This window comes from Homalodisca vitripennis, chromosome X (genome assembly GCF_021130785.1).
Source record: "Homalodisca vitripennis isolate AUS2020 chromosome X, UT_GWSS_2.1, whole genome shotgun sequence".
Lineage (NCBI taxonomy): Eukaryota > Metazoa > Arthropoda > Insecta > Hemiptera > Cicadellidae > Homalodisca > Homalodisca vitripennis.
Window position 1 is genome coordinate 85,449,558 of NC_060215.1, and position 26,162 is coordinate 85,475,719.

The 26,162-nt window shown below is 35.0% G+C and overlaps 1 long non-coding RNA gene across 1 annotated transcript; it reads right to left on the reverse strand.

Annotated features, from left to right (window-relative positions):
* Nucleotides 1-757: 757 nt before the first annotated feature.
* On the reverse strand, nucleotides 758-8,774 carry LOC124369293. The gene is made up of 2 exons (XR_006923066.1): nucleotides 8,405-8,774; nucleotides 758-2,140 (listed from the first exon to the last, which is right to left on the reverse strand). It is a non-coding gene; the product is annotated as an uncharacterized LOC124369293 (long non-coding RNA).
* Nucleotides 8,775-26,162: the final 17,388 nt, after the last annotated feature.

The following is a 26,162-nucleotide window of genomic DNA, read 5'->3' on the forward strand; positions in this document are numbered from 1 at the left end:
AAAGTAGGACACGAAACAAAATAGTTGAATGTTAAAAAAATAATTAATGACTGTCTTTGGTGCCATTTGGCATTGGTGTGTCAGTCATGTCATATCAGTCCTGTGATTGGTTAAAATGACAGTTTGGTTAATTTTGTATTTGTTTGAACTGTTAGCACGACCTTTCAGAATTATACTGTTGTAAAGCGTGAACCACACTTGTTACATTACAGATAAAGACCTCTTATATAAAATATATATCTTTAGTTTAGAACTTCCTGAATACATTGGCGATATTTCTTATCCGATTCCTTTTCAAAACTTGTTTCCTATTCTTTAGTTTAAAACCAATATTTATTTTAGGTGCAGGTTGTGGGGCACTAGTTTTTGTTTGGTTCTTCCTTCTCCATTAGTGGAATATATTTTTGGTTGCTTCATTTTGATCTGAAATATAAATTTGTTTTATACAAGTGATACATGCTACGTCACTTCCACATTGACACCCCATACAACAGCCATTATATTTTAATACACTGCATGTTACATTCGAGGGCATTTTATTTATACAAGTTAACAATATTTAAGAAGCTGATAGGACACCGTCCTACACTATTTGTAACAAATTACCCCTGGAAGCGTCTATCAAAAATTCTAAAGAGTGCACTGAATTTTGAAGGTTTTACAGGGTCATTTTGTAAATTTCATAAAAATATAATTAGTGTATGTACAAAGTGTTATACATAATTTTCCTTGTTATGAATCAAAGAATAAAACCACATAAGTTTTACATATTGCATTTATTTCTTCACATCTGAAAAAATGTGTTACATAAAAATATCCACATCATAATAAAATGTAAAATATTAAAAAAATTCAAAATAGCCAAACTGTAGGAAATTTAGTTGCGAACACAAAAATATATAGTGTTATGGGGTTTAGAACAAAAAGTTTTATAATTTTTATGTTTGCAGTGACAAGCGCAACATGGCACATTTTTACATATTTTCAGTTTCTAAAGAACACAATGAAATAAGAATGATAAAATTAACTTTCACAAAACAAAAAGCACACAAATGCAATATATTTACACTATTAACACTCAGTTTTGTTTTCCTCATTCTGAGTCACTTGCATCTGCCATTACATGCTGCTTCTTGGTTCCTTTCAGAGTCCTCCTGAAGTGTTTCATGTTACTAAAGCACTTAGGATGTACTCCACAGTTGCATTGGGGGCACCACCAAGGGCTTCTTTTACCACAGATAGAGCATACTCTTTTTTGGACTCCTGGAAGATGGGCTAGTTTGTGCTGAGTCCTACTAGAAGCTTGAGGTGGCTGAGGTGAAGGTTGTCTAGCTGGTTTCCTGGAGAGTTGTTCTACTAGCGCCATCATGTAAAGCCTTCTAGGCAAAGGTTTATCTGTGTTGTTTGCTTACAGAATATAAGAATTGAATAGGGCCATATCAAGTATGTGGTAGAAAATCTTTTTCCAGTATCGCCGGGTTGCCCTTGAACATGTGAGATGGTACAGTGGCCTGTCTTTCAAATCAATACCACCCATATACTTGTTATATTGGTCAATCATGACTGGCTTTACAGCCTGCAGTCCACTTCCACGGCTTTTGATCACTCGATGTTCGGCATGCCAACCAGTTGACAGGAGGTAAACAGGCTTTCTTTTGACTTTTTTTATTTATACCCAACACATAAAATAGGTCCTCTCCTGAAGTAAATACTTCCTGTACCCCCAGTTCTGCTGATAGTACAGCTTTCGACAGGTCCTTGGCCCTTTTATTTGCTGTTCCAGTCAGGTAAGTGTCTTGTGCTAGTAGAGTTTCAGCAAGAGGAAGTTTAGTATAAAAATTATCTGTATAAAGTGGTAACAAAATAACTTTTGAAGGATTGATTCATGGAATCCATAAATTCCCTCATCTTTACCCACGGGTCGTATCCAGGTTCTCCTTTTTTTCAGGGTTTCTGCAGATATCAGGTGAAACAGCGATGAGGTGAGAGAGAATAAGCAATAAAACGCTACATTTCAGTGATTGTGACACTTACCCATTGTTTGACCTCTGTCTCATTAACCCTTCCAATATTTTTTTCTTGAATTTTCCTACCTGTGTTCTGTTTCTGTGACCACCATGTACCATTTTTCACTAATTGCCTGAAAAAAAAGAAGAAGTAATCAAGAGGGGAACTGTTTCTAGGGTGCAATTTTTGGGTTGGGTACGATAAGCGGACCCGGTTTTTTATATAAAAATTGGCAATTGATATTACTTAATCATAACCATCAATATAATCAATCGATACTGATTAATTATTTTGAACAATTAACTTAATCTATATCAACAGCTGTAAACACTTCAAATAATACATGTAATTGTATTATATATACATATATATATTTATATGTATATATAATTATATACATATAATTATATATAATTATATATACATATATATATATAACAATAATAATAATTAGTATTATACATACACGTAATAATATATAATTACATGAGTATAATTATAAACAATTCAATAATAAAGCGTAGACCATATGAATTGTGGCTTACAATTATCTATGAGTCCTATATTCCTATATACTCATATTTTAATTTAAAACATATGATTGTTATTTAGGACTATATATACTTTAATATCAATTGATAGTCTAGGATTCGAGATGTGAGATTAGGTATCAATGATTATATTCTTCGATATAAAAAACCGGGTCTGCTTATCCTAGACTACCTCATTTTTTAATACCTGGATTTCTGACACGAAATTTGTCAGCTAGACCAATTGGATCTCCTGGTGCATAAACCCTAACCCATTGTGGCCCACTAGGTCTAACATGGCTACCTGGAAGGAAGTTGTGGACAAGCCTGGTGAGCAATATCCTCAACACTATCAGACAAATCTTCATTGTTTATGTTAGGATAAGACCTAGGCCTACTTATATCTAGCAGTGTGAAACTGCCCATAGATTCCATCCATAAAAAGAACTAATCCTCTGACACGGATCCTAACCTAGTTCAAGAACAACTCCTGAACTAGTTCCTGAGCCTATGTTAGAGCCTATTTTGGTTAATCCTCGCATACATATTGTAACCACTTTAACAGAAGATTGTGTGCATTAACCGTCATATCTATAGTAATGAAGACTATGCTGGTTGAGCTTTTTATTCGAAAGAACTTTATTCAGCGGTTACCTATTACCAGAATAATGTTATACCATTAACACCCTGTTATTTCAGTAACGGGAGAGCGGAAGATGAAATTGAAACAAACTCAATGTTTTTATTAAAATAAAACATTACTGAGAGTAGATCACCTGGTAACTTGTCACTACGGTAATTGACAAATAATGGTATTCCTCATCTCTAACCTGGATTTTAACCGTAACCAGGTCAACAATATGAAAACATTACGTCTTCATCATGGCGGACGGGAACAGGGAGATTGTCAATAAAGCATAAAAGTCTTTATTAACCCTTCCAACGCGGCTAACGCCTAAAGACGCGGAACTGCCGATGCTTTAAACGCGGATTACGTCTACAAACGCAAAAGCTTTACTTTTGAAATGGCGAAGAATTAGTTGTTAAAACTTCCGTAAGAGAGTAGATCGATGTTCTTTTCGACTGTCGGGACTATACAAAACGCTTTTTCACCGTTGGTGGACTTTGTAACGGTATCTACTCGGGTTGAAAGCAATCGCCGCCATTTTTTGTATGGCCTGTGACGCGGCATACGCCTACAGACGCGTTCGTTTCATTCAGCTGTTTAAATACGTGTGTGTTGGTCGTATGTTGGTTATATTGTTAAACAAAGTGTTTTGAATCATTCCGTTGTAATTCTTATACAATTATCTTATACAATTCTAAGTATAATTTTTTGTTATAATGGCTAATCCAGATGATCCAAGTTTTGACAAATGAGCGCATTTTTTGGTATATAATGTGTAATATTTTTCTTCAATTATTTGTTTTGTATTTTATACCAGTTTCACCATACAAGTCTAGTTTATTTATTCTAAATAAATAAGGTTTATAAGTACAATATTTGTTTCATTTCCCTTGTAGGCTATCATATAAATAAGTTTGTGTTGAATTTCACATTATTACATTACAAAATCTTATACTGAACTTATTTATTTTATGTACTAATTATACAGGAACTTCAGTTACAATTTACTCATTATAAATAACCTGTATAAATGTAATGTAATCTGTCAAATAGTGTTGCTATGTCCATTATCCTGCAATGCAGTTTATTCAAAATTTCAAATATTTTCGTGCGTATAAAGTTCTCAAAAATATGTAATATTACATGTTTATTATTTTTTCTTATTAAGGTAATACCAAGGTATATGAAAAAAATTAGCATTGGGAAATTAAAAAAAAAAATATGTTTTTATGTCTTAGCGTTTGACAGTAATTTAGATTAGCGCTTTAAGGGTTAACCCTTTGAGTGTCACAGGTATTTTCCCAAGGCATATGCATAAAGTGCCAGTTTGTTTTTGGCATATTTGTAAGCATTTGGGAAAAAAGCTGTTGTAAAATAACTATCCAACAGATTTTCATCGCAGCCCATTATTTTTGGACGAGTTTTCTTTATCAAGGACCAAAATAAACTTTATTATAAGTTCCTTCTTCCACAATTAATCGAAAAATACTCTATGAGTCATACTTCCTATCGCCAAATCGTCTCCAAAAACATGAATGACCTGACATTTTAAAATAATAAAACGTTATTTTTTTAGTTTTTGTTTTCATTGACTGTCAAATAACTTTTTAATCCCAAAATTAATAAGTTACAAACACTTTTTACCTGTAAATTAAATTTAAAGATATCTGATTATAAGAACAATTAAAAACACCCTTAATTATGTGACTAAAATTAAGAGTATATAAGTGTATGAGGTTTAACAATGTTCTTACAAGGTAAAACTGAATGTCATTTTAGTACAGCTGGTTAAAAAATGGGTAAAAGGATTATTATTGTAATTTAGGAGAAAACAAGAAGAACCTCATTTTATACCAAATGTTAGATCCTGTTCAGAATTTTACTACAGTTTTCTACATTTAGTTTTATTATAGCCTATATTTATATTTATTTATATCTTAATGTTCAATTTATTTCTTTTCTCTAATTTAATAATGCTCAATTGTAACAATTATACATTTGATCACTTAAAATCAACAATATTTTTATGAATTGGTATCTCTCTAAATTGTACACATTTATACAGTAAAATGTAAATATTACAGCTTCAAAACTCTCACGTTGATTATATGTATTAATTTTTTATATGTACAATGCTATTTATAATGTTATTATTGAATGGTTTAACAGTTAAGTATATTCATTATTATTTAATTTTGTTATTCAATTTAATAAATTTTGTAATTAATGTTACAACCATTTCTATTAATATGAAACATGTGACTTTAATTTAGTATTTTACATGTTGATATTATTTTAGATAAAATATTTCTTAAGCATAGGACAGTAACATTACAAATATACACAAACTGTTATGTAGAATGAGCTTTCAATAAGAATGGCCTGTGATTTTTATAAATTACAGTTCCTAGTTCAAATGCTGTGATCTAGTTTTTACAAACATTAATTTTAGAATATCTTTTTATGTAATAGACATTGAATAGGCTATTTAAAACTAATTTTAAAGTGTTTTAAATCAACGCTCACTTGTAACCACCAATGACTTCAAGCAATACACACAGCCTTTGACTTTTAGTAAATATACCTAGCATCCACTGTTGATGCATTTTGTGGTAGACATGTTAAAATCATAGAATACCCTACTACACATATCTTTGGTTCAGAGTTTTAATCTTACAGTAATTACATGTTTTGATGAACTAAATATAAAACTTAGAACATTGTTATTGACAGTTTAGTCATGACACAGTTTTTTGTAATATATTTAATGCTGTTTCCTTCCTAGATGGTTGGAACACACAATCATGTTTCAGATTTTATAGATAGATACATTATCAAAGGCAGAATACTATACTGAGACTTACAATTGCAAGCCCTTACATTTGGCTGTATTAGTTATTAATTCATGGAGAGAGGTCTCGGTTAATAATTGTAGTACTAGTGCTATTGCAAGAAACTAACCTTTTATGCTTATTTGAAGTTTAAACAGTATATTTCAGGTGTAAGTGTATTGAACAGTTATTAGTTTCAATCCAGCCTTGCAATAATTAGTCTCGTATTAATATGTCATTGACTGTTGCCAAAAATAGTCTCGTTTTAAATCATTTGAGAACGGGAAGAATCCTGCACGTAGTTGCTAGGTAAAAAGTAATTATTATCCCATCTAGTGACGTTGGATGTGGTCAAGATGCGGTACATCACAGACCGTTCACTATTAGATTTGCAAAAACTTAAAACTTCAAAAATGTACAGAGATGTGAGAGTCAAAACGTTGTTATTTATGAAAAATGGTTTACATGACTGCTTCAAGTGTCGGGTTAGTAAACTTATTAATCATTCTTATCTACAATTTTGATATGAAGTACTCGTACTCTGCATTGGTGGTTCGTAGAGATGGGCTAAATCAGTGCATACATGTAACCGTTACTTCTGGTACCGTTACTCAGCGATACTGAGTACAAATACTGGATACTTGAAACCAGTATTTCCTTACTGTACACGTTTTCAATACTAGAACTCTAAATCAGTATTTCATATGTGTAACGTTTTAAAAACTATAAGACTTTAAATCAGTATTTCCATATTTGTGACGCTTAAAATACTGAGTATATTCCCTAATAAACACAGTTTTGTAAATGCTTTGATGTAATTAATAGTACCTATTCAAAAGTACAACGCAATTATGCAAAAATGTATAAATATAGGTAATTTATTATTATTGTAATATTTAAAATATTTGTACCTTGTAACCATACAGAGTACTAGATACAAAGTTTTTGGTTCTCAGTAACCGTTACAGATACTGGAGAAAAGTAACCGTTACAAAGTACTGATTACTGAAATACCGTCTCACCGCGCTAGTGGTTCGGCAACTCCATGTATCAGTGAACTGTCCCTGGCGTAGGTATCGTAATTCTATTTATTCTGCAAGTGCAATATATTATAATTAACACTGAGAGACGAAACCGTATCGAATAGTTATTAGTTGTTTAGCGTAGTGTAAAAAATGTTTACCTAGAAGGATATTTATCTTACAGTTACTTCAAATGAATGTAAGTATACTTAACCCATTGGCTTATACATATTTTTACTATCAGCTCAGCTGGAGTTATCCTATTAAAAATGCTAAAAACGTAAGAGTTTTGTTATATGTTTATAAAAAATTTATTTTTCGTTATTTGGTTATATTTTATATCTTTTTGGATTAACATGAAATGGGCTTTAATAATAAATAGATAGTGATATATTTGGTCATAATTTAAAAATAATAATGCTGTACAAACTAAAGAGGTTTTGGAATTTTTTAATTTTTTTTACTCAAATAATATAAAATAAAATTACCCCATTTTTGCTTTTATTTTATTCGAAATGGATTTCTCTACCTAGCAATACTAGAATATGTGTATATAATATATATGTATAGTTTGTCAGAATAAATGGTTTTTCTAAATACTGAAAATTTCAAGAATATTGATTTTTTTCTCTTGTAGTACACTAATATTCTTATAGTAACTTATTATTCATTGAAATTTCAATTAACTGTAGTATTGCAGTTTTTATTATGTGTTACAACAATATTAGTCTAATTTATACTAACATTTAGTTGAAAAAGGAGTAACAACAAAATTATTTAGATGGTGCTGTACTTGTCACGGAACGGGTCCGTGATATAAATTTTGAGCCCAGACTAGCTGTCACAGTACCGTTCCGTGATACAAGGCCAATGGGTTAATAGCAATCTTCCATTAAAACTTGTTTAAATTTCGGTTCAAAAAGGGTATTAATAATATAGTACACCAAGTAGTAAATATGTATAGAAAGTGTTATTAAATTTGGCTCATACGTTTTTGAGGTACGGGACCATTTGTAGGGTTTCTCAGAACTTGCCTTGTTAAATGATTATAGTACTGACAATGGCCACTATAAATGGAGGTTATTATTATAAATATAGTGTTTTTTTCATTTAAAATCTTTATTAGTAGTATTTATCTTCACGTTATTAATTAAATATATATTTTGTACCGTTTGAGTTGATGAACTAGGTTAGGATTCAGTTAGGAACTAGTTCCCAGTATTCGTTCTTTTTATGGATGGAATCTATGGCCAGTTTCACGTCGGTTTATATCTGTTTCACTACTTACTAAATCAGAATAATAAGGCTCATATTCTTCTCCTGAACGCGATGAAAAGTTAGTGCAGCCATTAACATCCTCAAAATCATTATCAATGTCAGAATTACCTTCATCCAAGTCCAAATCGGCATCACCAAGACGAGTTCTGGAGGTACCAGCGACATATTCCACTTCAGACTCAACAAAGTCAGTCACATCAGATTTCATGACAATCTCACGTATATAACTTCATTTACAAGTGATATACAATGATCACCAATTCTTAGTTTTACAAATAACAGTGTACTACAAAATTTTGCACAATTCAAACTTCCAAGCAAAGATGAAACAGTTCAGTTTAAAACAAACAAAAAACCACTGCACACTGCACAGAAGTTGTGAACAAAATCGCATGTGGGAAAAAGACACAGATTGGGAACTAGAAACAGGATGATAGAAAATGAAAGACCACAAAACATTGAACACAACTCATAGGCTTTCGATTGGTATGTTAAAGGTCTGTGACCGGCAATAATGCTTTTATCGGTAAATTAGGAATATACACTTTTGGAGTCGATCGCACTTTGGAATTTACCTGATCCACACCAAACGGGTTGATCGACGCTTCTAGGGTTGTTACACACTTGTGTAACTCCGATTATCCCACCTACATAATTAATCAGATCTTCAGGAGGGAGAGGAGAGGTGAAATGAAATATTTATTTATTTGAGGCGAAATTAGGACCTTGTGGCCCTTTCTTACATTTTTCCTCAAATAGAAACAAAATATTCTTATTTTTTAAATAAAAATAAAACTAAATATTTAGCTGTAAACATTTTCAGTATGTACAACAAAAAACATAACTTTATTCAAGAATATAAACTAACAAAAATGTATAATGATAAAAAGGTATATAGACATATTTATAAACACATACACAAAACAATAACATGTACTTGTTATATATAGTGAATATTAGAAACACACTCTACTCATGCCAGTGCCTACTTATAATTTTGAACGTGACTGACAAACACCGGCTCAGCAGGTCAAGCGGCGGCCTCAGCGGCCGTGGCCAATCAAAAAACTAGGGCCTGTGTTAGAGGCTAGCTAGCCCTGGAGTCAGCGATTTGCGTCAGAAGTGCACGAGGCTAGGTGCACAATTCCAGCTCCATAACTTTGTTTTATTTCTATTGTAATAATATTCAAATATTCAGTTTGGTTGGTAACGGGTAAGATTAACTATTAATATTGAAAAAATTGGTTACTTATAAAATAGAATAATTTTGTGACCGATAATAGTTAACATTTTTTCTAGCCGTAACGATTTACAGACGGGGCGTTACATTTCCCCCTTCTTTAGTCCATGCTGACCTCAGTAATATGGTCGACGGGTGTGCAGCATATGCCATTCAACCAGGAAGGTCACTAAGTATGTGTTTCACACTGCCCGTCGTTGACACCAACCTTCACTCTTACATCTAACTTAACTAACGAGACACAGAACATCTGGAGTCAGTTTCTGACGGACAATTTATATCTTAAACCAACATATTAAAATTTGTAATAAAATAAAATAACATTTGATAAAAAAAAAAAAAAACAAAATAAAAAACACAATCCGTGGGTCCTCTCTTATTATAATACTAAGATAAAACATTGAGGACTCATTTCACCAAAAGCGATTAATATACATAATCTACCCTATACATCAAGCTTCGAAATGAAACTTAAATAAATACTTTCTTATTCTACCATAGTTTTTACAAGCTTGAAAGCTTCTGGTGGTATTATATCTACCACTTAAACTTTTATTCTAAATCTTATACGAACTTATAATTACTCGATCTCGAACGTAGCGAGATTAACCTAACAACCTTTTAGTTTACAAAATCACCTTTTACAACCTGCAACAGGCGGTTTCAAGAACCTTCAAGTTATAAGTATGAGATGACTTGACAGCAGTATCAAGTCCCTGGATGGGTAATTAATATATTGGTTAAAATTTCTAATTTGGTTACCGTCGATAATATGGAATTTATTGTTTTACAATGACTCACTAGTTCTGACTGAACATTGGCCAGAATAGTTATTTGTTCCTGACTATTATGGATCATACTATCAGAGGTGTCATACAGATGTATTACATCGCTATTAATGCCTTCCAAATCACTACTATTTAGAGTACCAAAAAGATATCTTAGGACGTGAACGCTCACGTCCACCAGACCACGTTTGGTTCGTCGTTTAGGAAGTAAATTTACCAGCTCACTCACTTCCCGTAAGTACTATTTTATGTTATGCTGGATACCAGTGAATTCGTACCTGAAACCTGCCTCGAGTTGAGGTAGTGGAGAATGCATACTTAGGCTTTTCCTTAAAAGTTGATCGTAGAATAGGTCCAAATACTCTTTTACCTCTACCACCAGATCACTTAGATTTTGGCCTTGTACTTGAAGTTCTATTAGGTTATACCTCAGTGATATCTTCCAGTGGCTGTACGTCAAGAGGACCTCCTGCCCTCCTTCGAAGATTATACCTTGGTGGAAGCAGCTCACCAAACGGCATACTGCCCCCAATGCTAACAAAATGATTAATATAACAGATTTTTCAAAGCTACTTTCAATTTTTTTTAATCGTTCCTCTCTCTTCAGTCTGGATTCACCCAAGCGTCCATACACCTCCCACGCTTAGCTAGTGTAATCAAGGAGATATACCGGCCTCCTTCGGACCCTTTTTGTACAAGTCGGGACGGGTTTTGGTGTCTCCTATGAGACAGGAAGCTCGTCCTCCTCGACTACATCTTGTTCATCTACCCATTATTCGACCTCTATCGTATCAGCAGCTGGCTGAGGGACCACTAGGGCACGCCTCAGGCATGGCTTGATACGGTTAACATGGACTGTTACTTTACGTTTCCTAATCTTCAAATCAACGTTCAGTGGAGATAGTACCCTCAAAATTTTATATGGACCCTTCCACAATTTCGAAAGTTTTTTATCTCTGTGACGTCATATACTTGGTACGTGCAACAGGAACATCTGACCTTCACGGTACTCTACTTTATCCATAATTTTGATATACTGACGCTCGTACCGTTTACGAGCAGCAGCTTTACGCTTCGCTGCTAACTCAAAGGTATCCCTAAGTTTACTCCTAAGGTCCTCCGCGTGATTATTGTACAAATCACTGGCCTCTGTAATGGTCAAATCAGCCTCCATGGGCATCTCCATTTCGACCGAACACCATCCCGTACGGGGAAAACCCTGTAGTCTCATGGACCTGATAGTTGTAAGCCATCATCACGTAGGGGATGTACTCATCACAGTAAGTTTGATGTCTATTAACGAAATGGCTAAGCATTCGTGCAATCGTTGAATGTCCGGCCGAAGGCAAATCGTGGTTTATCCGGATCTAGTTAACTAACTAGTTAGGTTACTTGGTACCACTAGACTTTTCTTACAACCGTTTACTCGCCATAGGATCTTCTCATAGCTCTGCTGAGCCCATCCGCATTTGTTTGTTTCTTACCAGGTTTATGTTCTACAGTTTAGGTAAACTCTACTAGTTGTAGAACCCATCTCATCAACCTACTACTTGGGTCCTTCAACGACAGCATCCATTTGAGAGCTGCATGGTCTGTGATGACCTTAAACGGACGACCTAGGAGGTAGCACTTAAAGTACTTGGTACTCCACACCAAAAAGAGAAGCTCCAACTCTGTCGTCGAATAATTATTTTCGGCTGGAAAAAGTGTTAATGAGCAGTATGCGACAGGGTGTTCTTGCCCGTCCGCCATCTGGGATAAGACAGCGTTCAGAGCTTGTGTGCTTGCGTCCGTGGATAAAATAAACTGTTCAGTGATGTATGGAAAAACCAAGACTGGTGCTGAGATCAGCATCTGCTTTAGCTTGACAAAAGCTTTCTGGCATTTCGGCGTCCATATAAATTTACATCATTGTTTTGTTAGGTTAAACAAAGGCTTGCCGATGGTCGCAAAGCCCGCTATGAATCGCCGGTAATACCTCGCTAGCCCTAGGAATCATCGGACATTGTTAACAGTTTTCGTCATGGGAAAATCACGCATAGCAGACACTTTATTCGGGTCTGGCTCCACCCCTATTTTGGTAATGATATGGCCCACAAAATTCACTTCGGCAACCATAAACTTACACTTACTGAGATGTACACTGAGATTAGCTTCTCTTAATTTCTATAAAACTTCCTTCAACACTGCCAGGTGAGATGTCATGTCTTTGGAAATTATGATTATATTGTCCAAATAGACCAAGTACTTTTCGCCCTTAAGGCCCATAAATACCGAGTCCATTAGACGCTGAAATGTAGCCGGAGTGGTGCTAAGGATGAAAGACATACTCGTATTCGTAATGTCCGCCCGGTACATTAAAAACAGTTTCAGCCTTACTTTCCCCATCAACTTAATCTGATGATACTCAGCGTATCATCAAGATGATGAGATCAAGCGCCGTAAACATACAGCAGCCTCCAAGAGAATCCAATGTCTCTGTGATATTTGGTAGGGGATATACATTGGGTGTAGTTATGGAATTAACGTCACGGTAATCCACACAAAAGCGGTATTTTGGAGATCAATCTGGAGATTTTTCGGAACTATCGCTACCGGAGAAGCCCGATCACTGTGATTGGGGACTATGGCCCCCTTATCTAGCTGATCCAGGATAAATTCATCCAGAACAGCTCTCTGATGGGAAGGCACGCGATATGCTTTCTTATAGACCGGAGCTGCGTCTCCGGTGCTTATAATATGCTTTGCCTCAGATGTACAGCCTAAGGGTTGGTCATCACTGAGTGCGAATACGCTCCTGTACTCGCGGAGGGAAGATTTCACCTGCTCTCTATCCTCCCGCGAAAAATGTACTTCGAATCTTAGTAACTTCGCATCTAAACAGGATTCAAACCCTTCATTGTTATGTTTCTCCACCCTGCCAATCCTAGCGACATGTTCTTTCTGCCCTACTAAAACAATTTCACGTATAATCTGGGCCAATTTAACCTTACCCTACTCATTTAGATGTAGTCCATGTTGTGTATACGTTGCCTTGGGTGTTTCTGAATGCCGTAGAACGCAATGTCTCCCCGCTTTTGTGATGTCACTCTTTTGACAAGCTCCTTGATAAGTATACTAGCGTCCTAATTCTGCAAAACAACACAAATTCTGCAAAATCCAATTTTTTAATTTTGCTTTACGATCAGTAGATAGTCATGACGAGCCAGCTGTTATGTTGGCTGACATCATGCTGGAAGAAGTAAATTGTTTGAAATTCCTGGGAATATACCTAGATCGAGGGTTGACTTGGAACAATCACATCGACCAAATTTGCTCCAAATTGGCCTCAGGCATTTATGTTTTGAGGTCTCTAGCCAAATACTGCCCGAGTCAAGTTCTGATGATGGCGTATTATGGCTTGATTTACCCCCATCTCACTTACGGGCTGGTGATGTGGGGAGCTTGTGCAAACAATCAATTCCTGAGAGTTTTCAAGCTGCAAAAGCAAGCGATTCGCACTATCGCTAACTTGAAATTTAGAGAGTCGTGCAAAAAAGCCTTCTTTGCAAATTTGCAACTGTTGGCGTTGCCCAGTCTCTACATCTTGGAAACAACTCTGTTTTTTATGTCTAAATGTGCCATGACGAATGGCCGAGACATACGTGTGTATGAGACTAGAGGCAGAGATAACTACCGAACTAGTAGACACAAAATGGTGGTTTATCAACGCTTGCCCTCACAGGCAGGTGTTCATTTCGTCAATAAGTTACCAGATTCAATTAAAAACAATCCAACGCTCAAAGTGTTAAAACCTCGTTTGAAACGCTTTTTAGTGTCACGAACATTTTATAATTTTTACGAGTTTTGTTTGCTTATGATTGGGAGACCACCAATTAAAAAGACTGACTAAATTCGTCGATGGAAGTGGGCATAATTGATGAATGAATGGGTATAGGTACGTTTGCAAAATTGTATGTTTGAATAAGATTTCTTGTGGTGTGTTTGACAAACATTTTAGCAAGTAAAAAGTAAAAATTTGACATGCGTTGTATAGTGTTCCGGCAATAAACATCTGATTTGATTTGGTCCTTCACTGATATGCACATCCTGTCGGTGAAAGATAGGCAACACAGCTATCCTCGACCTCCACGAGCCAGGCAAGGAACGGAACACCTGTTGTAGAGTCAGAGCATAAAGTGCAGTCTTGTCGACGTCATTGGTTCATTCAATTATAACAACTAGGTCTTTATCTGTTAACTGTCTAATCTCCTTTTGCAAATTAGATACTCCATGTTTTAATTTTCCGTTGGGCATGAACATCGCACGTACCTCCACACCACTCGGTAATCGTTCAGACAATATTTCCTGTAATCCACGCCGTGGCTATCAGCAAAAATCAATAACTTGCTTCTTATTTTCCTCACCTCATCAAATCTAGCTTGACAAGCTCATTATCAAGAAGGCCTATTTTGATATTTTTCGAAAATAACAATTCCTACTCACTGACGTTCACTACTTTAACCCAACAGTGGTTTTTGACTACCTTCATGAGAGTTCTAGCCAGGTATACGCAATGAATTACAAGTGCTACTGGCTCAATTACAACTCCCCCGAAATCTTGTTTTATTTAGCTTGAATACATTTTTTACATCGGGGAGGGATTTTAGTGCCTTGGCAACAAAAAGCATAAAACTCTTTTTCGTTTCCGCAGTCAAATTTACGTTGGCGGCTGACAGAGGGTGTGGCAGGGGCTGGTTCCATCTCGTGGACAGGCGCCTGTGCCCTCCGCCTAGGATCAAGCCCTTTCGCCTTTATTTAAACGGTTTAGCCAAATTTCTTTTCCAAACAGTCTCATTACACCCTTTTCAACATCGATTGCTCCAAACCCGCCGTGGAGTATATCACAGCCAAGGACGGCTATAAAACCTTTCGGAAGATTACTTACAACATAGTCGCCAGGCACATGCACTCCAGGTTTTAGTGGTAACGACACCTTTTGGCGTCCATATACCTTCAGAGTGCGCCCTAAGATACCACTTAGTATCAAGTCGGGTTTGACCATAGGGACAGAAGATGCACCTCGTTTTATGAGGGTCACTTGAGCACCGGTGTCTACTAACACCTTGCCTTCGCATGCTTCTTTGCGCCCTATTGCCACTAGTTCTTGTGCCAAGTTTTTTTACTTCAGGGACCGCTCTGACAGATTTTTCGAGCATTCTACAGTATGATACGGTCTTAAATGGTTTTCTTAATGGCTGGACCTGGCTGTGGCGACTCGGTTGGATCCGGTCTCGTTTCCCGCCGTCTGGCCAGAGGGATACCTAGGCTTGTAGGAGCGACAGTCCCTCCTCACTTGCCCTAGTTTGCCACAGCCCCAATACTTCAGGCTACCTTATAATGGCGGTTGTTTTGCGTAACTCTCGGTTCTACAATCTCGCGAAAGGCGACCCTTCAGGGGGAAGGAAACCCTGCCAATTTTGACCTAGTCCCCGGATTCAAGCCTGTAAGAGCTTCGGATTGGCTGAGGTCTGGGAGCAGTAAATCCATAAGTGGTTTAACCTCATTAATGAATTCGGTTAAAGATTCATTTGGTCGTTGTACTCTATACACCAACTCCGATACAGTCTGTTGCTTAAGTCTACCCGGCAGGAAACACTGCACCAACTTATCAGTCAAGGCGGCTATAGGTAATCGCTCAATTATTGCTTGAGTCCCCAACAAGACCCTCTGTTTTTGAAAGAACTGAAACTACCGGCATGGAGACAACCCAATCTTTGACTACCAGAGGTTATTGGGAGATGACACTGGTACATCCCTCATTGTCGACCCTGGGGCGTATTGCTGCAGCTATCTGGACACCAATTAGTGATGCTGTACTTTGTATGATTCCCAAAATCTTAGGATCTAACGGTTCATTTACAACTGCAGTAGTTTTAGGTTGAGTTTCAGTAACAACTATATTGTCCTTAATTGCCTGTTTCAACAGTACACGCTTCATTTCCAAATTTTCAGCCGGAACTAAACCCCATACATTACATTGATGAATTGCTTAATCAGCTTTTAAAGTATTTATCCACGACAGTCCCGATGGTTTGTCTTCCCAAGCAAATGGAGGACCACTTAATTCACTTTTCTCATGTTCCAAAATATTTGTTTAAATAATACTCTATACGAATACAAAACTTTATTTAACAATACTTTCAGATATAATTGAATTGAATTCAGGTCGGGTTAAATGAATGACAGCCACACTACTGGTTTTTAAATTAATCATATTACATATTGTGACTTCTCCACAATACCAATACCATATTCAAGATATACTCTATTCATCTGGTGTATTTAAAGCAAAAAGTAACCCAGCTATCCATAGTATAGGCTACAAAGAAATTACTGAGTGCATTTTGGGGTGATAGGGGAACCTAAGATTTGCATGGGTCAAGTTTCTGGAAAAACCTAATTGGTCTGGATATAAAGAAGTACTGCATTATTATCATCCTATGTAAATATCAGAAGTTGCAAAAAATAAAGTATTATTAAATTACACATACATAAATAAATATAAAAATTTACATACATAGAAGCTGCAACAATTTATAGCTAACAAAATTTACATACAGGTACAACATTTTATAAAAATGTATTTCTATTATCTTTATTGAATGCTTAATGTTAATGTTTAAGAGAGGCCTTATTAATTTAATTCATTAATATCATACAGTATATTTTCCATGTAAAATGTAAATAATAATAGAAATTAAAAGAGAGTCTAACATTACAAACACAATTTATTTCCTTGAATAAAATTCAATTTAAACTTTTAAGTTACTACTTTATCTGTAGATCTAATTAATTTTCAGGCTTGTAATTAAAGTTATAGCATTCATTAATTTGCCTGTGTTAATTATTTTACCTATTAATATGGAATGTTTGGTTGGTTACTTATATATTTTTTCATATTAATCAATAGAAATATAAGTTGTAGCAATATCCTGTTAACTAATATTCAAGTATACTATTGTAAAACAGTTAAGGGATATGAAAAACATTTCCCTTCTGAAAACTCAGCTTCCCTTACAAAACATGTCCAATACACACACATGAAGGTGACAGCACTTTATATTTCTTAACTAAAAATTATCAACAATACTTACCAAAACACGGACACCTATATACAAAATTTGAACACAAACATTCTAATTATAAATACATAATGAATAAATATGAACCTTACAAAACACTACACTTACAATTTATGCTATTTATTACGACAAAATACATGTAATACAATGAAATATGTTCATTGATACTGAAACTATTCATTTTTTCTCCTGTATTTGACAGTATGATAAGTGGGAGAAAGTTGTTAAGTATTGACTGTAGCCAAATCCATAAAAAATATAGAACATGATTTGATTGTATGATTAATGTTATTTTATACAAACTTAAAACCTAATAACTATGTACTTATGCACTATACGGTATTATAATATAGTTGTGAGTTAAATATAACAAAATATAATGTTGTATATATCTTCTTAAAGTAATTAAAAAACGTCTTGTCAATTCATAAATCAACATTTTATAGGTACAAACTTACGTTTCCGTGAAAAAATATGGATAATGCTAACCTTTTAGAAACCGTAATAGACTGTTTTTTTTTTTTCAGTGAAAATTAATAAACCGCAACACTGAGCATTTTTGTGTGCAAGAAATATTAATGTGCGTTAAATATGAAAGCCCTAAAGATAAATAAAGAGCGAGTTTGCAGATAACATTTTATAAAGTGTTTTACTGGTTCGTGCTTATTAATAGAAGGTTTGCATTAATAAGCACCTGTCCCCTGCCCACTGGCCAAATTGTACAAAACTAAAAAGCTTGTTAACTCGTGCTGACTGACAAGGGAGATAACGTACTAACTGATAAGGGATATAAGTAAAACTATGAAGTTATTTATAGATTTTGCTTGGTTAGTAATCACAAGGGAATTCTAAAATTCATGTTAATTAAATGAGTATGTACTGCTGTAAATTCCAAATAAAGTAACATTATTTGCCTTTATTATATGTTTTACTGCCTTTTATCTAGCTATTAAAACTCTTATTAAAAAATTATAATAATACAGTTTATATTCAGAAGTTCTGGACAAATTAAAATTATTTTGTGATCAGTAGGATGTAATTGATTAATATTTAATTGGAAATTGAGTCTTTGAAAAATGATTGCTCTTAATATCCTTAACGTTTAAATCAAGACTGAACAGGCCTCTACAGGTTCCGAAACAAGTGCCTTAAAAGACTAAAATAATGTTAATTAAACAGTTTAATTCATCCAAAAATTTTGAAAAAAAGGTTGCTGGCTGTTCTCTCAATTTTGTGATCTGCTACCAATTTGTAATGCCCCGGCCCAAATTTCGACATCGACACTACCGTTCTAAACCAGTCCTAGCGTGTACCCAGAGGCGGATCTTGGTGAGAGAACAGCCAGCCATTTTTTGACGCACTACATTAATTAAAGACACTTAAACCCTACACCGAAAAATTACCAAAATTATTCCCCCCAAACCCTAGCATTGGCAAGCGTTACATATTTTTAGTAAATGACCCCCTAGCGCAGCCCTTCAAACATCCTCCCCTGATCTATCCTAACAACCTACCCACTCATCATCATTATCCCATTGGTATCCAGAAAATAATTACAACTAACACTAAACCAATAACATATAACTATAATATACTCATCCCCTTTCGAAACCATGCAGATAGCCAACAGGTTACCGGACACCGTCCTGCTCTGGTCTCCACCTGACGAGACTGTGTCGACGACTCCTGCACGTCTACGACTCCGGACTCCGACGCGTTACCCCTGCCGACCTTATCTTTCCGCTGCCCTTTGCCCGACTCCCCCCCTCTCTCTGTCTCATACAACAACTCAACAGCTGCTCCCTGTTCACTGGCTTACCCCGCCAACATAAAATAACCTGTGGTGAAAATCACCACATTATGACATTTGAAGCAAACAGTTTTGCTGTTCGTTTCCGATCGAAACACGCGTCGTTTAAGGGTGGAACGAGTAACGACCAACGCCTTGCTATATTTTCAATAGCGGTAGCTAGTTTTATCGCTTTTCGCAACGAGAGAGGGAACTTTAGCCACGTTTGTTCACCAACGTTACCCATTAAACCCTTCACGAACGCATCCAGTGCACGACGGTCTTCTCTGAGAGCTTTGTTGACTTCGCAGTAACGATTCGTTAGTTGTGCTAAATACTAAACACAATTTCGTGACGTGATTTGATGTTGGAAAGATTCCAATTAAGTGTTATTTTAAAGTACAGAATGAGCTTATGTTTCTTTTTAACATATTATAAGTAATCACAATTTTTTGTAATTACGGTACTTATTATATTAGGAATTATTCAAATGATTGTTAACTTATACGTTATTAACTAATAATTCATATATAACTTTTAGTATTCGTAAACTTAACGAATAGAGTTTACCAGAGTATCTCTTTACCACTTGATCAGAGAGGTTTTGGGTTTAAAATTCAAACATCGGAACTTAGTATTATATCGTACGATATCGTACAAAATCAGCCAGAAACTAGAATAAGTAGACAAGTACTTTCGGAACGGAACGCCTGGAATTGCAACCACCTAGCAGAACTACTTCCGAGTCTGGAACGTTCCGGTTGGCCTCGCACACCTCTAAATGAAATAACACCTAACCAGATCTTTTTCTTCTTGTCACATTAGATCCACTTCTTATTTACTATTAATTTGATGCTTTGTTCATCGTACATGAAGTTGATTTTCAAATCTCTTTATAATCAAGTAGTTGTTTGTTTTATGTATTGTATATGAATCAAATTTAAAGATATTTAATACTTTCTACCCCGGACTGTAAGAAGAGAATTAACTTGTCATTCATATGAGGATTATTTATTGTTATGTTAGCAGGGTGGAGAAACCTTCAAAGGTTCATTGAATACAAATCAAGCTCTGTTGAGGCAAGGATATATGCATGATTGTTCTACAGTAAACAAAACATCGCCCTCATGCCCCCGTTCAGCGACTGGACTTTGCTCACTAGTTATGTAAAACTGTAGAAATATCCAATATAGAATGGAGTGTCACTCCCATGTATTGCGGCCTAAAAACAGAGTTTACGCAATTGCCAATTGAGACGTGGTCTGGCAATTTCAGTAGATCGTCTAAAATAAGAACATTTCCTTGGTCCATTGCGACGTGCGATGTTTAAAAGGTGTAGCAGAAAATGACGTTTGCTCCACGGAGTAGCTTTTCTGCATTATTGTTGGCGTACTCTCTCTGTCTCATCACCTGTAAGCATCACAGGTCGAATCGTATTGTTATGTGAAAACCAAGGTTGGCGTGTAATGTCAAAGCCTTGCTTTGGAACAATTCCACATTTTCTTGTCTATTCGCTGCAAACGTTACAAATAAAGGGGTCAATAAATCAGTGTAGAACATACAGGTATTCTTAATAGAAATAACATTAACTTCACACGTACAGAGAGCTGCGGTATATTGGAATCATGTAGCCTTCAATACTTCACCTCGGTAAGTTTGTTATGTGTGTGAGATGATAAGTTTAACTTGGAATCAAAAAGTAACAAGTTAACTGTCCTATTCCTATATGTATACGGTTGATTATAATATTCATAAGTATCTACACATACAATCTCAGGTCTGCCAATTTTTAGACATTAACTCGTAAATCTGAAAAATCATGCTATCAATCTTACATTTTTACACCCGTATGTTCACGAATGTGTATTTAAACACGAATTCTTAATAAAGTATAATTCCTCAAACATGCAGACTCCTTTCAGGTAGGAGCTCTCATATTGTAATGTAAGATTAATAAACCAAGTCATATATTGGATTACATAATTCTATTGAAAAATTTAAACAGTATTATACAAACAAGAAATTGTCACTTTATTTAATATAACTTAAATTAAGTTTGATGGTTTATTCACATCAACTACCATTATCCAATAACTAAATCAAATTGTACAATACAGAGTGTAACAAAAATGTTGGGCTGGATATGCATTTTCAGATTTTAAGCTAAATATCTACTTTTTAACAGTTATAAAATTTAAAGTGAAAAAAAGTACTCACAGTTGTTGCATATTGAGCACATTTTTGAGCTATTCTTGGATTGAAGGTATATTTCACTCACACGTTTTAACCTGAACTCTTTTTCATTAAATTATTATAAAGTTTTTCTTTAATAGTCACAATAGTAGCAGTAGAGACTGATGTTTTGGGGAAACAAAGTGTACTATTTTAGAGCATATTGAAAAGTGGACTTTGAATATTACTGCGCGTCTGGTGTTGGGATTAAACCTGTATCTGCACAGCTGGTTTGACATTGGACTGAGTCTCATTGATAGAACCAATGTAAACAGTACTACACCTTGCTACTGCTTGCAGCTGATAAGATTATATCATGAATTCCACATAACAATTTTATTGGGAAAACTTAATAATATGATAGTAAAATAGTGGTATTATAAAGTAATGGTATTTATTACTGAATTAAATATATGAATGATCAATAGTTAGTAAACAATAAATATAAAACCAAATAAAAATATAATAATTAAACTGAACTGAAATAATTTCAATCAATTAATAAATTATTTAATTAATTGAAAATGGTCAAAACAATTAAAGCAGTTCCTGAAATAGGGGAATATGTGTTTGCCTCTGTTCGAGGACACCCCTCTTGGCCTGCTGTGGTGACTGACATTGAAACCAAAAATAAAACTAAATATTTTCATGTAATTTTTTATGGAACTAACGAAACTTCCAAATGTAGGCAGTCTAATATATACCCATATAAAGAATTTAAAAGTAAATTTGGAAATCCCAGGGAAAAAAAAATGAGAGGTTCAACTTGGCATTAGAAGAAATGGAAAATGCTATTAAAGTAAGTGAGAAGTCTACTCCTAAAAGGGCCTCCAAGCTTAAAGTTAATTGTAAAACCCCAACTTCTTTTACAAAAGGTTTGCAAACAGCAGATTTAACTAATTTAACCATCAGTGTTGCAGACACCTCAAACAAAACATCAACTCCCAAAATAAATGATAACAGCTCCATAACTGTTGAAAACCCTCTACATATAGATTACTCAATTGATCTAACAGGCGTCTCTATGGCAGAAATGGCAAACAAAATACAGACGACAAGCCTTCATTCTAGCTCGACCCCTAAAAGCCTCATATCTGAGGACGGTACCCTTCCTCTGGAAACAAAAGATCTGTACTCTGCATCACTTGGGAACAGAAATACATCGGACAAAGCTAGCTCTCCAAATCCAGAGATCGAAATGAAAGAAAACATACCAATATCAACTTATAGAAGCAAAATGGGTCACTGATGATACAGTTAGATGCCTACTCCAACATTTTGAATAATAACATTGTACAAGGAGATGTTCATTTTCTCAACCCAGTAATTACAACTGGCTGTAAAAATATTTGATGACTATGACAGTCTTATCAAACCTCTGCAGCTGCATAATAAAAAAAATTTATTTTTTTTCCCAGTTAATGACTCATCTGAAATCCAAAACATTGGAGGCTCTGGATCCCACTGGAGCTTATTATTATGGGATAAAAGTGGGTAGCCAATTTTACCATTTTGACTCTAAAGGTGATTATAACTTACTACATGCAGAGAAGATTGCTTTTAAAATTAATACATATTTTAACATGTCTAAAAAAGTTTCAGTAGCAAGTATTCAGACTCCAAAACAAACCAATAACGATGATTGCGGTATCCATATGCTCTTGACAACTGATATTATTATTTCAGAACTGTCTGAGGGGTGCATTTCTTTGTCACCAAGCCTCTTTGAAGAAATTCTTCTTCTACCTCTATCAGAAGCTGATAATTATAACAAAGAGGGCACAGCTTGCATTCTTGGTCCATAAACATCAGTATCTAAATTTCAGTACAAATACACTAAAGCAGCTGATATTTTACATCAAGACGAATAAGACAGAAGAAAATACCTCGAAACAAAACACTAAATATTAACAAGACAAATTTGCAAAAACCTCGTGAAAACAAAAATTCCACCAAAAAGAAGCTGTCCAGTTTAGGAAATGATAAGGGAGGGAAACTGAGACTCTCATTGTACTCAGATAGTCAGGGTAGAGGACTGGCACAGAAAATTGAGTGGATTAATCCAAAACAACCTTAAAGTAGTAGGCTCAGTTATGCCAAATGCCTGCCTCCTCCAAGTAGCTGAGACTGCTTCACATACTAAGGATGATGTCATCTTTGTGATGGGAGGAACTAATGACACTCTATGTAAGGACTTTTCGTCCAATTTACTCAACCTTGGAACAAGAACTGGTTCAGTTAAGCAAAAAGACACCTGTACTTTTAACGACAATCCCAGCGAGGTGTGATCTACATGTTACTGATAGTTTACCATAATCATATTCTCAAAGCTAACAACTATATAAGAGAGTTAGTTAGTCGTCTTGACTCCGTTCACCTTATTGATCTGGATCTAGTACTCAAACGTTTTCCACTTTACACACCACGGGTTGCATTTGGAACAACAGGGGGGAAAACTAAATTGGCGTATTCAATTTCAGACACTATAAGTTCAAATCTTTCAGCAGGGATAAAGAGAAGAGAATGGATACAACCTTACCAATTAATTTAGTTGAAAAGTAATATGTTTGATGTCATAGAAGAATTTAAAAACTCTGCTGACACGGCTTTCTCTCACTGTATCTCAGCTGACGTTAAAATGACTCAGGGCGTGGCAGTGGTTTTTCAGAGAAAAATTTAATAGACCACAACCTAATGACTTTATTAATAATCATCTGACATGTCAAAAAACTGAAGGAGCAACTATTTATGGTCTTGTGACGAAAACTAGACATTACCAAAAGCCCTAATTTGATTGACTATGATGCAAGCTTTGAACAGTTTCTACAGGATTTTCAAATTAAAAAAATTTTAAACAGCTTATTTGCTCTCCAATGGGGCTGTGTACGGGATAATGTTCCAATACAATATTTTGCTAAAAAACTTGTAGATTTTCAACATCGCACTGGAGCAATTATCAAAGTTGTATCTTTTGATGAAGGATCTGGAGAATTACAAAACGGTATGTCTCATCTTGAGTTTATCAAAAAGTTAAAACAGTCAATCTCTCTGCAATACCATCAACTACAGAAGTCAGCAGACAGCCGTGTTGAAGACTCCGTACCGAGAGCAACACCTTGGACCATGACCCCACTCTGCAGCTCAGCCGCCCTTTCACACATTCAGCATTTCAAAATGAAAGTGAAAATTGTAGTGCGGTTGAAAATATAGGTTCTAAAGTGTCTAGTGCTGTGCTTGTTGAGATCGGTAAGGGTGTGTCGTTCAAGATATTTTAAACACAACTGTAAATAGTACTAATATAAGTCAAATTAATTTATCTCTGTCACCTGATAGATCAGGACAATGTATTTAGCCTAACCTGTATGTACAGCACTGCCATGCACAATACAAAAATCAATCAGCCTTAATATAATCTTCTTAAATATTCAAGGTTTAAAGAATAAGGTTTCTGTTTTGGAGAGTTTCTTGCTTGATTTAAATATTTCAGTGGTTTGCTTAACAGAACACTGGATGTCAAAAGATGAAATTATTAGTTCTTATCCCATTGGGTTTTCTTGTGCTGCAGATTTTTTGTAGATCAAAACAAATAAGAGGAGGAACCTGTATATTTGTTAGTGATAGACTAAAGCCTAGGGAATGTGATGTAACAAGGTTTTGTGACGAACTAAATTTTGACGGCAGCAGCTGCAATACTAGATGATTGTAAAACTGTTGTAGTTTCAGTATATCACTCTCCCAATGGCAATCCACAGGAATTTTTGCTAGTAATGGAGAAATTTTTAAATTTTATTATGAATTGGAAATTTTACCACTATTATAATTGGGGGGTGATTTTAATAGTAAGTTTGATATTACAAAACATACCAAAACTGCAAATGAATTTTTAAACATTTTTAAGACAGTTCAACTTTTTCCCCCTTGAATAAAAATGCAACCAGGGGTAAAATATTGCCTAGATAATGTTTTTATCTTTAATCACAATTTATATGTCTCCTCTGTAACTACCTTATCGTTTCCTTACTCAGGATCATGATGGGATACTTGTTAATGCATGTCAAAAAGACGGAATTTGTTTGACTCAAGGGGTACCTCTCAACATATAAATAGTATTCAAAGCATGGTACTACCTAAAAAGAATATTAAACCTCTCTCTTTACTTCTGGAGTCTTATGATTGGCCGTCCTTGTTAAGTGAATATACTAAGCAAAGTTCTGCAACACTATTTACTAAAATTTTTTGATGTTATACTGAATAGTATTAATCATTACAAAGTTGTTAAAAGGGTAAATAGAAAAAGAACAGAGCATAAAAACAAATACAAACAGGATTGGTATACAACTGAATTAGCTATCATGAAGGAAAGGCTACTGTTCTTGGACAGATTAAGAAATGTAACAGGGATAATATACATCTAAATATGGGGTTTTATGAGTTGAAGTGTAAATACAGGTGTTCTATAAATGAGGGCAAAACATGCTAAAAATGTTGAGTACATTCAAAATAGTAAAAAATAAATGTAAAGCTGCCTGGGATGTAATTAAATATAATACAGCAAACAGCAAACAAAATATTTGTAATATTGAGCCTGATGTGTTTAATGATTTTTTTCTCGAATCTGTAAAAGAAATTAAAAATAAGGTTGTTAATTCCAGTTTTACATTTGTTGAACTTATGGAATCAATCTCTAATGATA